The following is a 19,205-nucleotide window of genomic DNA, read 5'->3' on the forward strand; positions in this document are numbered from 1 at the left end:
CGCAACGCTTTGCACAACATCGCTCCCGCCATCTCCGAAAGTCCGTCAAGCATCGCGACATGATTACTCGTCCTTCCTTCCTTCCTTCCTTCCCCTCCCATCTTCCACGCATGTATTCCTTTACGTCTCTAGAATTTTTAGATGCTTGACGAGTAGTGCTGCATGTTCACATTTAGGCTCAATTACTGTTTTATATTCGAACGAACGTGCAGGTTAAAATCGAGAATAAATATCCGCGGAATATGTTGGGTTGCTCGTTGTATTGTCGAACTTGGGGTAATTCTCGTGAGATATACGTGCGCTCTAAAATTTCCCGATACAATGTTGACACAGAATTTATGCTAACGGGCAGCGAGGGAGGTTAATTATGGCAGTACTTATCTAACTACTAATTGAGCACATCTCGGCACCCGGAATTTCGGAATCTCTCTCTCTCTCTCTCTCTCATCTGCGACGCAACGACGTTCCATGAATGACCGAGAAACATTGTCGCCAACTTTATTCCGATGCTACACGGATATGACGTGAATTGAGCTGACCTTGATTTCGACGCGTTGCCGTGAAAAATAAACGGTCAAACTAAGACGCAACAATTGCAAATGTTAATCGAAATTCAATATTTTCAGTATGACATTGTTTTCTTATTTTTATTTCAGCAAACAATCACATCCCGATATATATCGCAATTCCCAACGTATTTTATTTCGAAATGATCGCGTACCACTTAATATTAATTAAATATTATCGCGTTTTGATAAAATGTTTCAGATTTATTGTATATTCAATATTATGAAATATTGAATATTCATGGAAATGTTTTATTTTTACGTAAAAAATATTTTTTTAATCATTTTAGAAATATCATATTTTAATATAAAGTTCATTAAACAATTAAAAGTTCTTAAATCTTTTCAAATTTTTAAATCTTTGTATTTTTATTTTCATATTTATAATTATAAATAGAATTAAATAATTTGCTTTTAATTTATTTAATATTTTTGCTGCCTGTTTTTATTTATTTATTTCTACGGCGAAATATAGTAGTGGTACAATTAATAGCAAACTTTCCTTATTTTAGTTTATAACTTCATAAAATCAAATGTATGTTTGATTAGGGAATGTGAACAGTTTGGGCAACCAATTTCATGAGGTATTAGTAAATCGCAATTATTTCTGTAAATGAATATGTCAGTTGCACAAATAGAATTGAGTTGCATATTCTCTAGTTGACTATTATAACCATCAAGATCTTCTATGTTCCTATTTGTTAGCTCCGTTAATATATATTTCGTACTGTATGTTGTGAACTAGTATAAGTAAACTAGTAAAACTAATCAACAGTAATTTTAAGTAACCTGTTAACGTTAGTTTTATTACTAACCAACTTACTATCTTATCATTCTCGAATTATAAAATAAAAAAATAGTAATCTTTCTGTAAAGATTATCAATTAATAATATTTTATCAACATATTGTACAATTATGGGATACTTTCTCCATATAACTTTTTTCATATTTCATGGTTGGCCTATAGATTTATTGGTTAATTTTGTGATGGTAAAAATAATTTTGCAGTTATAGAGAGTCAGAAATAACGAAGGATTTTCCGATAATTAACACATTTGTAAGGTGCTGTCTCATATATAGGTCAGAATAATTTTACTTCGCATATATCTGAAAATTCCCGTGGGTTGAGTGCCTATCGGGCGCGTCTCCGGGCGGCGGATAGGAGGACGCCCGGGTGGGAAACCCTGGCCCGGGTCTAAACCCCCGCGTGCCCGGGTGGACCGCCCGGGTAGTAGCGGTTATAACCTGCCCCGGCGGGCGTAAAACCCTGCCCAGGGGGGGGGAAAGCCGTTACCGCGGACCAACTCCCCAAGCCAAGCTGGAAGCCATCGTGGCGAGGGCTGCGTGGCACTGGGGGAGCAGTGTCTTGAACGATGCCTCTGGGGAACCGGGCGAAACCCCAGAGTATTTAGCCTTACCCACGCATGCGGGGCTCTGCGTGGGTGGACCGTTTATTTCCCTAGCTGCTCGTGGGAACAAAATGGAGAGCTTAAATTTAACATTAAAAACAAAACTCACGGAAGACACCCCGATGGAGGCTTCGACAGAGGACTCCGGAAGAGTAGCAGAAGCGGGATCGGGAGCCGAACGGACCCCTATGGGCACGGGAAGCACCGAGACCGCGGAGAGAGGAGTGGTTTCGGGAGCCGAACGGGCCCCAAGGGGCACGGGAGGCACCGAAGCTACGGATGCTAAGGCGGAAAAGGAGGGGGACCTCGGTAAGAGGAAACTCTCCGGAGCCGCGAAAAGGAAGAGGGCTCGGGAGCGAAAGGTGGAGGCTCAGGCCCGGGCGCAAACCCGGGAGGGGCCTCTGCCGGCCGCTCCGGGGACCTCAACCTTGACCGACCCCCGGACACCGGTTGGGGGGTTCGGGGGGGCACCACCGCCGGTAAGCGACGGAGGGGCCCCGCCGAGACCCCGCCTTCGGTGGAAGGGGCGACAAAGAAGCCGAAGGTCCAAGGGACCCAGGCTTACGCAGATGCCGCGGACCCCCTAACGAGGGTGATTGTCGCGGAGGGGTACCCCGAGGAAGCGCTAACCGTTGAGCGGGTGGCGCAACTAAGGGGTGCGGTCTTTAAGGAGATCCAGGGGATCCAGGAGGGTCCCCTGCCCAGATTCGACAGCACCTCTTTGCGGGCAGGGGCTGCGGTCGTCAGATGCGCGGATGCGGAGTCGCTGAGTTGGCTAGAAAGTCGAATCAGCGGCATCGTACCGTGGGAGGGCGCCAGGCTCAGGGTGGTGGGACTGGAGATGCTGCAAAGGCAGTGCAGGGCAGTGGTATGGGTCCCGGGTCCACCTGTGGGCGCGGCCGCTGTCCTGGGGCTGCTGGAGCGGCAGAACCCGGGGATCAGTACTTCGGGCTGGCGTGTGCATGCGGAGAACGTGGGGGCTACCTGCGAGGGCAGAAACCTCGTTCTCGGCATTCCCGAGTCCAGTGTCCTCAAGCTGAAGGCACTGGATTTCAGGCCTCATCTCGGGATGGACCGGGTTTACCTTCAAGGTGACCGGGGCATCCCAGGATGGGAAGGATAAGGGCAAGGGAGGGCCCGACCCAAAGGCCTCGTCTTCACAGTAGACGGGACCGGGGTGGGCTTCACCCAGATTAACTTGCACCACAGCAAGGGAGCCTCGGCTGCTTTGGCCAGGCGCCAAGCTAGGGTGCACACAGCCATATCACTAATACAAGAACCCTGGCTAGTCCGGGGGGGTATTAGGGGTCTGGCGGGGTGCGGAAGACTATTCAAGTCTCCGCAAGATGAACGACCCAGGGCCTGTGTGGCTGTCAAGGGGTTAGAGGCCCAACTGCTGCCGAATTTCTGTTCCAGAGACCTGGTGGCGGTTGTGATCGAGGCCATCAGTGAGACTAGGACTAGAAGGAGGGTGGTGGTGGCGTCGGGTTACTTCCCACACGAGGAGGACGACCCACTACCATCGGACCTGGTGGTTCGCCTGGTGGAGTACTGCCAAAAGGAGCAGCTTTCCCTCATTTTGGGGTGCGATGCGAACGCGCACCATACGGTGTGGGGAAGCACGGACACCAACAGGAGAGGAGAGAAGCTATTGGAATTTCTGGTGTCTACCGACCTGGAAATTCTCAATAGAGGTAACGAGCCCACCTTTGTCACTGCGGTGAGAAGGGAGGTGCTGGATCTAACTGTCTGTTCTAGGCGGTTGGTATGGGAGGTGACCGGCTGGAGGGTCTCCGATGAACCCTCATTGTCGGATCACAGACAGATCACCTTCAGACTGGCAAAGGCCAAGGCGAAGGTGAGGACTGTAAGGGACCCAAGGAAGACGGACTGGGATTCATTCCGTGAGGACCTGGCTGTCGGTCTCAGGGAGTTCCCCAAGAGACACGGGACCTCACAAGAGATCGAGCTGTGTGTCGAGCACCTGCAAAGGGCGCTCATCAACAGCTTTGAAAGCAACTGTCCGGAGAGGACGGTAAGGAATGACAGAAAGGTTTCCTGGTGGAGCCCAAAGCTGCAGGATCTCAGGGGTGCGGCACGTCGGGCCTGGAATAGAGCCAGGAACACGGGCCGCCAGGCTGACTGGGACCTTCACCGAAGGGCTCAGAAGGTCTACAGGGACTCTGTGGTAAGGGCAAAGAAGGAGAGCTGGAGAAGATTCTGCGAGTCGGTGGAGGGGATACCCGAAGCCGCCAGACTAGGCAGGATCTTGGCTAGAAGTCAGGACGCGGCCTTGGAGGCCATCCGGCTCGATGACGGGACGATGGTTTCCGGGGAACGTTGCCTGACCCACCTGCTGGAATCGAATTTTCCGGGCTTCTGTAGAGACCCGGGAGCAGACATCCAGCAGGAAACCTTGGACCCATGCAGGGCACGAGAGAATGACTGGTCTCTTGCAGCCAAAATTGTGAGGCCCGACAGGGTCAAAAGGGCTGTAGGAGGTTTCAAGCCCTTCAAGTCGGCTGGACCGGACCGGGTCTTCCCGGCCCTTCTTCAGGAGGGGCTGGAACAGATCACGGGGCCGCTCACGCGGACAATGAGGGCTTGCTTGGCCCTGGGCTATACGCCCAGAGCTTGGAGACAGGCGAGAGTTGTGTTCATCCCCAAGGCGGGAAGAACGGGATACAGCTCCGCCAAGGATTTTCGTCCAATCAGCCTGACGTCCTTTCTTCTAAAGACGTTGGAAAGGCTGGTGGATATTTACATACGGGATGTGGTTCTGCTGCGGCATCCGCTGCACGCGAACCAGCATGCGTATCGTACGGGGTATTCCACCGAAACGGCGCTTCACTCTGCTGTATCGTTCATCGAGGAGCAATTGGAGAAGAAGGGTTACGCGGTGGGCACCTTCCTAGATATTGAAGGTGCTTTTAACAACACACCGCATGAGGTGGTATGTGAAGAGGCTGCTCGCAGAGGTGTGCCGGAGAAGATTGTGGAGTGGATCAAAGGCATGCTCAAGCGGCAGGTAACGGCCTCACTGGGAACGGTGAGTGTCAGTGGCTGGGTGGAGAGAGGGTGCCCTCAGGGAGGGGTTCTTTCTCCACTCTTGTGGTGTCTGGTGGCAGATAGTCTGCTCGGAACACTGAACGAGAGGGGGATTCTTACATTGGGATATGCGGATGACCTGGCTATCCTAGTACGAGGCCCCTTCTTGGAAACACTTTTGGAGCTCACGCAGGGAGCATTGGAGGTAGTCGAGGAGTGGTGTGGCAGGACCGGTTTGTCGGTAAACCCACTGAAGACCGGGCTTGTGGTATTCACTCGCAAGTACAAGGTAGGTCCGGTGGAAGGGCCAGTCCTTGGAGGAACGAGATTAGTCCCAACCGGGACGGCTAAATATCTGGGAGTAATCCTAGATAGGAAGCTGGCTTGGAGGGAACATCTTGAGAACCGATGTAAGAGTGTATGCTCTTACTTATGGGTATGCAGGAGGACATTCGGACAGACATGGGGTCTGAAACCGAGGATAGTCCACTGGATTTACACGGCGATACTCAGACCCAGGCTGCTATACGCATCTGTTGTGTGGTGGCCGAGGGTGCTGAAGAAAACCGCCGCGTCAGCGCTGGAGCATATCAGGGCTCTGGTTTTGAGAGGGGCCTTGGGAGCTATGCGGACCACGCCGGTGGCGGCGATGGGCATGCTGCTGGGCATCGAGCCCCTCGATCGGGTAGTAGTGGCGGCGGCGGCAGCGGCGGCCTACCGCCTGAGGTGCGAATCAAGGTGGAGGGCGGGAGCCCTGCACACAAGATTCCCTGAAGGAATTCTATCGGGCCCCATTTTTGCGATGGGGCAAGATAGAAGGCCAGTAATTCGTACCTTTGAAAGAAGGTACAAGATAAGCTTTCCCAAGCGCTGGGAGTGGGACGGCTCCAAGGGACCGGTTCCTCGGGATGGGGACGTCTGGTTCACGGACGGCTCCAGAACGAGCACGGGCTCTGGAGCTGGGCTCTACTGCCAGCGCGATAGAACAAGAATGGTCGTTCCGCTTGGCGAACACGCAACGGTATTTCAGGCGGAAGTGGTAGCTATCATGAGATGTGCCCAGAACCTACTGGAGCTCGGTAGGGTGGGAGGGCGCATCAGAATTTGCTCGGACAGTCAGGCAGCGCTCAAAGCGCTGGAAGGTCCGAGATTTAACTCGCGGTTGGTCTGGGATTGTAAAATTGTACTAGACGAACTGGCGAAGAATAATGACGTTGGTCTAGTATGGGTCCCCGGGCATTCGGGGATCGAGGGCAACGAAATAGCCGACTTGCTTGCCAAGGAGGCAGCAGAAACAAGGTTGGTGGGACCGGAGCCGGCTGTTGGGATCTCCTTCTGCCTGGGCAGGAGAAGGATCGGGAGCTGGCTCCGGGACCAGCACCTTGAGCACTGGAGGAAAGTTACGGGGGTCAAATGCAGACAGGCCGGAGCCTTGCTGGGAGACTGTCCCGGTGAGGACCTGGCCAGAAGCATGAGATCCCTAAATAGGAGGGACGCCAGGCTGGCGACGCAATTGCTCACGGGCCATGGCGACCTTAATTATCACCTGTATAAGCTGGGCAGTAGCGATACGCCCGACTGCAGGTGGTGTGGCGAAGAAGAGGAGACTAGTCTCCATATTCTTGGGAACTGCCCTGTATTGGTCGGACCAAGAGCACGCCTGCTGGGCTCAGGCATTCTGGAACCGGATCAGGTGGGACAGCTGCCCTTGGAGGATCTTCTCCGCTTCTGGAAGGAAGCGGGGCCCCGCTAAGGGCGGCTGACAACGGGGAGATACAATGGACTCTGTCTGAGTGTCAGAGGCGGGACCCATTTGAGGACTGCCCCCCGAACTCATTATTATTATTATTATTATTATATCTGAAAATTAAAGATAAAATCAGAAAAAAGTTTTCTCTAATATTTAAGAAGAAGAAACGAAGATGTCTTCTCGACTATCTTCTCGCTTTTATTATTATCGCCTATGTTTATTTAGTTTATTTAACTCAGCATACAAACGGTTAATTTTCTGAAATACAGTAACGAATAAATATAATTTTCTATTGTATTCTATGAAAAGTAAAATAAGAAAATTTTAATGGTATTTGTCCGTTAAATGTTTCGCGAAATCCGATGCATAAATCACCCCGTTCAATTGCGTCAAATTAATCTTTTCTTGATGCTCTTATACTTCATTGTTCCGCTCTTGGTTTTTGTTACGTGTGATTAGCTCTTCGTTAAAATCAGCCACGAAGGCAATATTTCGCAGCGGCAACGAAACAATTAACGACGTCATCCGGCCCGGTACGAAAAAGATGCCGTGAAAAACTGCAGTTGTTTTCTGCGGGCGATTATTTTCTGGGTATCGACCTGGGATGGGGGATGGCGAAAGTGTGCCACAGTAATTTTCTTGGACGTTGTTTTACATGGCGCATCGTCGGCTGTTAATCTTGCCAATTAACGATCTTCAGATGACATAAAAACCATGGCGGCGACGAAGTAGAAGCGACGCGTAAAAAGGAAGGTAACTCGAAACTCTTGTAGTAAAACGGAGGAAAATTGGTGGAATTAATGGCGTGTATCCGCGCCCGTCATAATCTTCAAATAATTACGCTCATAATTTTACGATCTTTCAACATCCTACTTAAACTTCGGAAGAAATGTCCCCGTTCAAAGATTTCTCAAGTTGGTTATTATCGCAATTTTTATATTCTTAGAAGAAAGAAAGAAGATAAAGGTAACAATTCTTTAACAGTGCAAATTGAAAAACTTTGAAATGCAGATACAACCGAACACAACGTTGTTTCCGCATGAATATTAGACGATTGATTTTTGTAATTAAAAAATTGTATTATAATATAAATTTCCATGTCGCAAGACCATCGGGAAGTTTATAGAAGGGGTTATGAATCAAAAGAATCTATGCAAATAACAACGAAGATAGATAAAAAAAAACATGAAGCAAAAGATAGAATCGGGATCACGCTTTTAACGATGAGGGAATTAAAATATAATAAAATGCAAGAAGCGCATCGATTCATCGCCAGCGCGGTTTTTCTTGACGAAAAGAGTCGATGAAAAGCAGAATTGATTTGGATTATGGAGATTATCTTTGAATGAAATACGAGACGATCGTTTTAGTAAATTGCAAAAATATTACTGCAGACCGTGGGAGATTCGTTGTCGTGATTGTCGCGGGTGTTTATCTCCGACGATCTCCTTCCCGCGCGCGTCCCGGCAATGCAAGAAATGTCGAATTAAATCTCCGGGTAGCGGAGGTGCATGCTAATTAAGATGTAACATTGACTAATGGCCGCTAATTCTAACGCGCATAAATGAAATATAATTCATCCTGCGGCTATATTACACCGTAGTCGGTTTATACGCGGCGCACTTACTTTCGCAGGAACGTGCTGGGTGATTTAAGTATCCACCATTAATAAGGACAGCTACTACACTGGAATAAGCGTGTTCGATGCGATTTTTAACTGTTATTAATTTCATGGGCGCTACCTCGAGTCGCATTTCGCCGTCAGGTGCATCGACGAAAGAGGACTCTTCTTTTAATTGAATTTACATCCGAACGCTAGAACAATTTTTATGTGATTATCGAATGCTCTTACAACATGTACAAAATGCTTTAAGCCTTTTCTCGTAAGAGACGTTTTCGATTTATAATTCATAATTAATTTTCTTCAATAAAAATATTAGATGCTCTAATAACATTGAGTCAAAAAATTGTGGACGTACACGGAGAGAATTTTCTCTTAAAAATTACCCTGAAAATCGTGGTAATTGTAAGATGTGAACCTCAAAGAATTTTGCTATACTTTTAACGAAATTTATTAAAATTTTAATGAAATTTGGCTAAATTTTACTAAATTTTACTTCTAACGAAGTCTCACAATTGCCACGATTTTAAGGGTAATTTTTAAGATAAAATTCTCTCCGTGTAGATTTACAATTTACAAATTATAATTTAAGAGTAAATGCAAGTAAGAAATTTTTTAAAATCTTAATTAATTTCATTATTTCAACGAAACTTTAATATTAAAGATTATTTCAAAAAATTTGTTCGTAAATAATCCGTCTATTCCATAATTCGCAGTTGCGTAGCGCAATGTTTATGAATAGCAATTTTACTTGTCTAGATCTAAATGGATTAAAGAATAGCGGTCAGTCACAAAGAAAATCGTTGATATACCCAGCATAAGAGGCATCTATTTTGCCCGGTTCGTCCTTGGCTTTGACGGAAAAGCTGCGAGTTCCGCGCCGCAAAGTTTATCTTGCCTGTCCTACGGTTTTCTTTTCGCAAGAAAGAAAAAGGAGGACGACGCGGAAGAACGTCAGAAAAGTTTCGGCGGCGGAAAAGAGAGAGAGAAAGAGAGAAAGAGGGAGGTCTCCCCGAGAAGTGCTCTCAGCGTGGAAACGAGAAAAATCACGGAAAGCGCGCGAGCGTGTGCGAGTAGCGCGCCCCGCATCTCAAGGATTTCTCTCGGGTTAAAGTCACCGAAATCCCGGCCGGGCAAACGAAATTAGGAGCACGATGAACTGGTCCTTTGCGAAAACTCAGCTCCGAGTAAAGGGAGAGAAAGCTGAGACTGGGTCTTGTTAGAATCCGATAAAATCTCTCGCGAATACGTTGGACGCTCCATCGAACATTGAAACACGACACGCCATTCTTCCCCCCCCCCCCTTCCCTTGCTCTCCTCTCTCTGCGAGAGAGCTGCTTTGTGCTCTCTTTCTTGCGAAGTCAATTGCGAATTAGTAATCAAATAGTCGGCAATTATTTATTAAAACGAAATGGCATAATATGTAGAAGATAGATGTGGCTCAATTCTCGTGCGATAAAAATAATAAAAATATTTTCTAAATTGACTACAAAATCGGTGAAGTTCAGCTAGTAATACTTTCCTCAGATCATAAAATCTTATTCTGTGATAATCTTTTAATATACGATTCTGTGACGAATGCTGTTGCTAGGGTTGCCGCTACTTATGTTGTCTTTATGTAATAAACTTCAGCTAATACTTTATTTTCTTACGAAGAAATAAACTTCACGCCGTTTACTGAGCTTGTCAGGATTAAAGTGTTCCTTTTGCTCTTCCACGCAGAAATAAGAAATTTTTCGCGATATAACAATTTTGATATGACAGATAATTTTCTCGTATTATACAAGTAAGTTTGCAATTTTATGCGCGGGAAAATTGCAGAAGAAAGTATTTAGTCTTCTATGAAACATAAAAAAGCGCAAAAAGTAAAAAGTAAATGAGATACGTATTGTATACTGAAAAAAAGTGCAATTATTTACGACATATAATTTCTATAAATTAAATATCGCGTATAAATATTTTTCGGTATCATTGAAACGATTAATTCTATCATTAGAACGCCGTGCATTTTCACAGAGACCATCATATGTATATTTTTCTAAACCGGAGGATATTCGAGCGGAAATCGCACCGACATTCCGCGATATAAATTTCATTGAGATAATATTAATAAAGCAGTCCAAAAAGAATTTTTATTTGACTCTGCATGGGTTTTAGATAAACCGCACCGGAAGAAACAGTTAATGTATGATGACATTAGCTGGCTTTTTTGCGAAATCTACCATTTAAAATCGATCGTGTACAAATAACGTCCGTCGACGCGAAACGTATTAGGATAATAATCTGGTAATCGTGGTAAATGTGCCACCGCGTTCGTCCTCGATATTGTCCGTTCTTTGTACACGACGTGACACTGTGTCAGCTTCGGAAATTAAAAATATTCAGCGAACATTCGCTGAAAAAAAAAAAAAAGAGAACAATCGGTTTACCTGTTTTCAGCATCAACGAGATAATTCTTTCCCATTCGCCTTTGCAAACGGCCGCGTCCGGGTTACGAGTCTCGCCGTTCTCCTATGTCTCCCTTTTCCCCTCCGAGCCGAGGGAGATTGCTTCTGGCACCCTGCTCGGAATAACAAATATAAACCGACGATTTGCAACCGCTGACGTAAAAGGGACCATCCCCCGCGGCCTCGTGCATATATCTAGAAACACAATTTATAGATCCTTATATTATACATGTATCGCATGGACGGTATATCGAGTTTAGAGTTGAGCAATAAAAAATGTAAAAGGAAATATTTATTTAGCAAGTGCATCAACAGCGGTAAACAGAAGTAATAGATTTAATAACAACACATTCGGTAAAAAAGAATAAATTTCGAGATTTTTGTATTTTCTTGTAAGAGGCAATAAAAAATAAATAAATTTTGCGCGGCACCGACAACCAATTGGATTCACGAGCCAAATAGCGCTAAGGATCTGATTTTTTTTACGAGTTATTTGTTCATCATTGTAGTATCGTGCAAAGAAAACATGAAAATAAACGGATCTTCAATTCTAAGATAAACGATATTATTATAATAAAAATTGATATTATTAAGTTAGTTTTGTCGAGTCAGCTAATTATAGTGCCGAGCTTTTTTTCGTCTGCTCTTTCACAAAACGTTGACATTATGTTACAATTTTTATATACAATAAACCCGTCGATGTGTCAACATTGCGGTTTATTTCTATCGAGTTAAAACCCGAGCTGTTTTTCTCGAGAATTGCCGACGCTGGCTATCATTTATATAATAACTGTGCCATGTATTATTTCGAATTTGACATTGCATTCCTATAATTTCGTGTCACCTCTTATACGTTAACGATTTGACGAGTGTATACCACGAGATCAGTGATAGAACTGTAGCATGGTCAGACATGCTATTACCATATAATTTTGTGTAATACAAATTGAGAGCTGTTCACTGTAAAAAATTTATATAAAATTACATTATAGATAATTATGAGACTCACTAGTAGATGTAAATTTTTGCATGTTTATAATTTTCCAGTACACAAAAAAAATAATTTAATTTATAATAAATTTGTTTACAGTGTATAAAAAAATGTGTAAAAACAAATTAAGAAATTATTAACAAATCATATACAAAATTATAAACAGATGAAAATTTACACCTATTATAGTGCATCTCAAAATTATATAATAAGTGTAATTTTATACAAATTTATTACAGTACTTAGACAATAAAAACTTATAAGGTTATTCCACACGTTAAATTGTTGAATTTGACTTATTCGCGAAAAATTCGAACAACATACATAACATTTATACTAGTATATATTGTTGTTATTGAATGTTATTTTAAATCTAAATCTAAATTATACAATATAGAAAAAATATACAAATCCATTATTACATAATATTACAAATTATACAAGTAATTTATTTAAATTAAGAATTGTTAATTTTTTTCGAAAGTCGATCTTTTTTTAACAAAAATATTGAGGTACTATTTTTGTTATAAGCGATATTAAAAGAGAGCTAAACCTCGAGATGCTAAACGAATAATAAAACGATATTCTTAATCTCGGAAATTTGCTTTAATTAAATTTTAATTTGAGATGTAATTACAAAAACGTGTTGACAAATCTATAGCACAAAAAATTAAGAAGTTGTAATAAATGAAGACTTTTCTCGGTACTTTGTTAAAGAAGAATCGACTTTAAAGTAGCTTTTAAAGAATTTCTCATTAAAAGAACATTCGGTGGTTTTGAGATATATTGTATACTTGTGGGAAATCAAGTGGCAATAATGTCGTGTCAGAAGAGCGATAAAAATCGCAATTAGTTATCAGACGCAGATTCGCAATACTTCAATAATGGTAGAACCAATTGAAATTTTCATTTGATGCAAAATTTCTCATTGTCAAGTTTATTTTGCATTAACATTCTTTTATATATTTTTATGTATTTATAATGCACAGTGAATGTAGTATCAAACATAAAAGAAAAGTGTTTCTCTTTATGTTTGCATGTAACATAAAATGCAGATATATACTCTTATCTTCAACTTTGGATGTGCAAGGTTTCGAATCGTGGTGAAAAAATTATACTTCAAGGTACATGTACAATTTTTCACTCTTAAATCGACATGACTTTTTCATATTCATTTGTATAAAACAAAAAATTGTTAACGAGATGATAAAAAATGTCTCCCTCCTGTTGATCTATTAATACAATTTCTTCGTACAAGAGTTTCTCTGGCGTATTGGTTCTCTTATTTCTACCTTTCCTATTTGAAAAGTTCGACGTAACTCTGATCCCCCGATGAAACCTGTCGATCAGTCGCACTGCAGCGCTCGTCATGGAACGAGATTGCATTGGTCCCATTTGGTCCCGGCTTTGAGCGTTATTCCCGGTTCGTCCTTTGAGCTGGTTGACGTCTGAAATCGTATCATGCAACGCAGCTAGAACGCGGCGCGCATCCGAAACGTTGCGGAATCGGTTTAACCCTCCCCGTCGTCGGCTGGGCGCGACCATCCCCGAAAAAAAAGAGGCACTTCACCCGATGCCGAGTAGCGAGTTATTCGTGGTGAAATTACTCGTACCACTCAGCAAGATTGAAGGAGGAATCTTTGATCCCGCAATTTTCTGCCGCCCTCATCTGGACGCGATGTTTCGCGTCTGTCGCGCGGTTAGACGGGGTAAGCGAATCTTTTTGATGTGTGGGGGGTGGCGCGTTTGCCTAAGGCCCTCCCCCCGTCCTGGGTCGGCGAATAAAATTTTCATCGCTGATTTACGAGATCAAAAGTATTTTCCGTGATGATATAAGTGCGTGTACAGATAATATTTCTCGCGGAAAAGCGCAGGTAAAATGTTGCACGACCCCGTAGGTCTAGTTTCACCAAAAGGGACTCCGCAATGCAATACGTCTGTCATTTGACATCAACCGATGATGCATCAGGTTTTTCTCTCGTGCGAAATTGAAACAAGAGTTCGCTTAATCAGTGATATAATTTTGCAAAAATTTATAAATGCTTCCCCTCTCCCACATAAAAAAATCGATTGGCACAGATATACAGTATATAAGTAAGCAAAACGCACAGCAAAAATTACCATTGTAATTATCATTGCTGTTAAGAAAATTTTGTTAAAAAGTTTATCCACCTTTGAATCCTTTACAGTCAACCGATTTGTTTGAAGAGCACAGAGTAAAACGATCATATTACAGATCTTTTGAGGCTAGATCCATTAAAAATCGTTGCGGAAGAGTTAAATCGAGCGGTTTTACAAGAGATCTAAGCGTATTATTTTGGATATCTCGGAGCATAAAGTGCAAAGCGAGAGAGATAAGTGCGGCGTCGTTATCATTCCGCTTGTGGCCGCGGCTTCCCCGCGGCAAAATCGGTAACGGTATCACGTACGGGAGCAAGCATTCTCTGATTCCGGCGGCCACGGCGGTTTCACGTCATATCCAGACTGAAAATTGGGAAATGCTCCTAATTTTCGTCGGCGTATAGCCGCGCGCAACATTTCATCGCCGCCGCTGGACCCGATGCTTACAACAGCGCACGCTACCATCGCAGGCTGATTGCACACGTTTCACATTATCGCGCGATCATTGGGGAATAACGTTTGCCTCGTGTTCGCTGGCAGGTGATAATTGTCCCGTGGGATCGGCACGAGCGCGCGGCTGCGAGAAAGAATATCAAGTGACGGAATATAATTGCGACATATATTTAATTTCACAGAGGAGATAATTACCTCGGTTTAATTTTAATTGTTTGGCCGCAAATTTCTACGTCACTCGTATCGTTATAAATGCATATATGTATGTATATATATATGTATATATATGTATATATACGCCGTCGAGAGTAAACCTAGGGGAATTATGGACGGAATGAAGAGCAACGTAATGACGGTTAATTATGCATAATAATATTAATAATTTTTAATAACCGCCGTGTACGGCCGTAATATTTAAATGAAATGAGGGAATTTTTCCTCCATATTTTTTTGGAACGTTTTGTATTCGACAGGGAAGAATTAATTATCAAATATATCACTGAATTTATATTTGCATACTGACGCATTTTTATTCATATCATTTAATTTTACTATTATGTCATTTATTAATCTTATAATTTATTATAAAAGATTTGTTGTGATACGAATCACGCGTAATTACATCATTATCGACAGAAGTTGATAAAAAATTAACATCAATTATGCCTGACTTTTGAAAGCGTACGTTGTTAGCACAAAACAAAATAAAATTGGTTAAATTTGTGTCTATTTTAGTTGTCCCTCATTTATTTCATATTTTTCGTAAATAAAACTACAAAATATATTGATGAGGTACACGATTTAGACGACGCGCATTCAGCGATTCTCCTTCATATCTCCGGTAAAAAGTATCGAAGATTTTACCGAAGTATCCGATAGATTTTAAGAAATGGACGGAGAGTAACGTTCCCGCGATCACAATGCTTATACAGAGGAAACAAAATATCGTTCTATACCAAGCATCCGAATCGATCCGTCCCGTGAAAATAAACGTGACAGAGTTATACGGGCGATCTCTCAATCTCGTCAATGGATTCTTTAACGTCACACTTTCAATCGACGTCTCGTGCGCAACGTGTACGGAACGATAGGGTAGAAAGAGGTAGGATAATACACAAGCGGATGGAAGACACACACACACACACACACACACACACACACACACACACACACACACACACACACACACACACACACACACACACGCACGCACACACACACATACGCTGCCACAGGTACATACGTGCACGAACACAACAGCGACGTTACAGAATCGCGCGCGGGGGAACGCAAGGTCGGGAAGGAAGAAAAAGCGGGCCGGGGAGTTTTCGCCCGGGGCCGTGATATTACGTAATAAATCATCCGAATCTCTCGCGGTGTCATACAATATGGGCTTGTGCAGGTGAGCGACGTCTATACCAATTTTCATTCCGGGCGACATTCGACGGTTCTCGCGCCGTGCCCCCTCGGCCCTTTTCAGCGCGCCGCTCGCCGGCTCTCAGCCAATTCTATAACCAGGCTGCGCTTCCGTTGCCGACCGGAGATTAATTTCGTTCTACGTTCTTCTTCCCGAGACTCGTATTTCACGCGGCCGGGCGTCGACGAATCGCGGCGGGCGCCGCGCGTCGCGAAATTCGCTAACAAAATTAAGCCTTCGGACTTTTCACGTGTCACTCTGAACTGGGATGGAGCTTTATAATACCTGAGATACGTCTCGCCTTTAGCAATTGTTAATTGTTTATAGACTTAGCAATTTTGTTATAATATTTTTTATTTTTTATGTAAATACTTAATATTATTAACTTAATATATATTTCAAAATTGTTTGTCATTTTATATATACTAGACCACAACATTGCGCGCGCTTCGCGCGCGCCACTTAGCATTTTTATATTGAACATTGCACTTTTTTTTCTTCTGTAATATTACTCTCACACACTTTATCATATTTAATGCCCTTCTCTATCTCACGCTCTTTCTCCCACTCTCTAAATTATTAATTATAATATTAATGATATTAATTATATTATTTTCATATTGTTCAATATTACTCTTACACTTTATTTTCTTATTTAATCCTCTTCTTTATCTCTCACGCTCTCCCACTCTCCTCCCTCCACCCCTCTCTCACTCGCTAAACACAAATTAGTGATTATATTATATTTTCATGTTTCTTAATATCACTCTTACATACTTTATCTCCATACTTAATCCCCTTTAAATAAATTAAAAATTATAATATATTATATGTAATGTTACCTGTTAATTTTCAATCAATTTTCAAAACTTTCACTTTCTGGCGAACTCTTTAGAAAATTATTGTACGCGTCCGGAACTATAAGAAAACTGTGTTAAAATAAATAGAATTCTCGATATTCGATTAGCATTTCCCGTCAACCCTCAAAATTCAAGTTTTCCGGAAAATATAATTGTTTAAAAAATGTTTTAATTAATTATATCACCTGAATTCTATAGCAAATTATTGTACGCGTCCGGAACTATGTGAGAATTACGTTAAAATAAATAGATCAGTCGATATTTGATTAGCATTTCAGGTCTAGCTTTAAAAATTCAAGTTTTCCGGGCAAAATAATTGTTTAAAAAATGTTTTTATTAATTATAACACCGTAACTTTCCAAAAACTATTGTACGCGTCCAGAACTATATGAAAACTGTGTTAAAATAAATAGAACTGTTGATATTCGATTTGCATTTCACGTCTAGCCCTCAAAATTCAAGTTTTTCGGGTGAAATAATTGTTTAAAAAATGTTTTAATTAATTATATTACCGGAACTCTTTAGAAACTTATTGTACGCGTCCGGAACTATATGAGAATTGCGTTAAAATAAATAGAACTGTCGATATTTGAACAGCATCTCACCTTTAGCCCTCAAAAGTCAAGTTTTTCGGGCAAAATAATTGTTTAAAAAATGTTTTAATTAATTATAACACCGTAACTTTTTAAAAAACTCTTGTAGGCGTCCAGAACTATATAAGAATTACGTTAAAATACATAGATCTGTCGATATTCGATTAGAATTTCAGGCCTAGCCCTAAAATACAAGCTTTTCGGGCAAAATAATTGTTTAAAAAATGTTCTAATTAATTATTTCACCTGAACTTTATAAAAACATATTGTACGCGTCCCGAACTATATGAGAATTACGTTCAAATAAATAGATCTGTCGATATTCGATTAGCACTTGTCGTGTAGCCTTAGAAATTCAAGTTTTTCGGTCAAAATAATTGTTTAAAAAATGTTCTAATTAATTATATCACCTGAACTTTATAGAAACATATTGTACGCGTCCCGAACTATATGAGAATTACGTTAAAATAATTAGATCTGTCGATATTCGATTAGCACTTGTCGTGTAGCCTTAGAAATTCATATTTTTCAAGCAAAATAATTGTTTAAAAAATGTTTTAATTAATTATATCACCTGAACTTTATAGAAACATATTGTAAGCGTCCCGAACTATATGAGAATTACGTTAAAATAAATAGATCTGTCGATATTCGATTAGCACTTGTCGTGTAGCCTCAAAAATTCAAGTTTTTCGGGCAAAATAATTGTTTAAAAAATGTTCAAATTAATTATATCACCGGAACTTTACAGAAACATATTGTACGCGTCCCGAACTATATGAGAATTACGTTCAAATAAATAGATCTGTCGATATTCAAATAGCACTTGACGTGTAGCCTTAAAAATTCAAGTTTTTCGGGCAAAATAATTGTTTAAAAAATGTTTTAATTAATTATATCACCTGAACTTTATAGAAACATATTGTACGCGTCCCGAACTATATGAGAATTACGTTAAAATAATTAGATCTGTTGATATTCGATTAGCACTTGTCGTGTAGCCTTAAAAATTCAAGTTTTTCAAGCAAAATAATTGTTTAAAAAATGTTCTAATTAATTATATCACCGGAACTTTACAGAAACATATTGTACGCGTCCCGAACTATATGAGAATTACGTTAAAATAATTAGATCTGTCGATATTCGATTAGCACTTGTCGTGTAGCCTTAGAAATTCAAGTTTTTCAAGCATAATAATTGTTTAAAAAATGTTTTAATTAATTATATCACCTGAACTTTATAGAAACATATTGTAAGCGTTCCGAACTATATGAGAATTACGTTAAAATAAATAGATCTGTCAATGTTCGATTAGCACTTGTCGTGTAGCCTCAAAAATTCAAGTTTTTCGGGCAAAATAATTGTTTAAAAAATGTTCTAATTAATTATATCACCGGAACTTTATAGAAACATATTGTACGCGTCCCGAACTATATGAGAATTACGTTAAAATAAATAGATCTGTCGATATTCAAATAGCACTTGACGTGTAGCCTTAGAAATTCAAGTTTTTCGGGCAAAATAATTGTTTAAAAAATGTTTTAATTAATTATATCACCTGAACTTTATAGAAACATATTGTACGCGTCCCGAACTATATGAGAATTACGTTAAAATACATAGATCTGTCGATATTCGATTAGCACTTATCGTGTAGCCTCAAAAATTCAAGGTTTTTGAGCAAAATAATTGTTTAAAAAATGTTTTAATTAATTATATCACCTGAACTTTATAGAAACATATTGTAAGCGTCCCGAACTATATGAGAATTACGTTAAAATAATTAGATCTGTCGATATTCGATTAGCACTTGTCGTGTAGCCTTAGAAATTCAAGTTTTTCAAGCATAATAATTGTTTAAAAAATGTTCTAATTAATTATATCACCGGAACTTTATAGAAACATATTGTACGCGTCCCGAACTATAT

The 19,205-nt window shown here is 41.3% G+C and overlaps 1 protein-coding gene across 4 annotated transcripts in view; it reads right to left on the bottom strand.

Moving 5' to 3' along the window:
* Positions 1-19,205, bottom strand: part of LOC105835071 (neural cell adhesion molecule 2) — a 237,225-nt gene that overhangs the window by 161,169 nt on the left and 56,851 nt on the right. For all 4 annotated transcript variants that reach the window (XM_036289629.1, XM_036289628.1, XM_036289630.1 and 1 more), the window contains one exon: positions 10,825-11,037. The gene's annotated coding sequence lies outside the window, so the exon portion shown is untranslated. The remainder of the gene's footprint in view (positions 1-10,824; positions 11,038-19,205) is intronic.

Source organism: Monomorium pharaonis, chromosome 7 (assembly GCF_013373865.1).
Source record: "Monomorium pharaonis isolate MP-MQ-018 chromosome 7, ASM1337386v2, whole genome shotgun sequence".
Taxonomy (NCBI): Eukaryota; Metazoa; Arthropoda; class Insecta; order Hymenoptera; family Formicidae; genus Monomorium; species Monomorium pharaonis.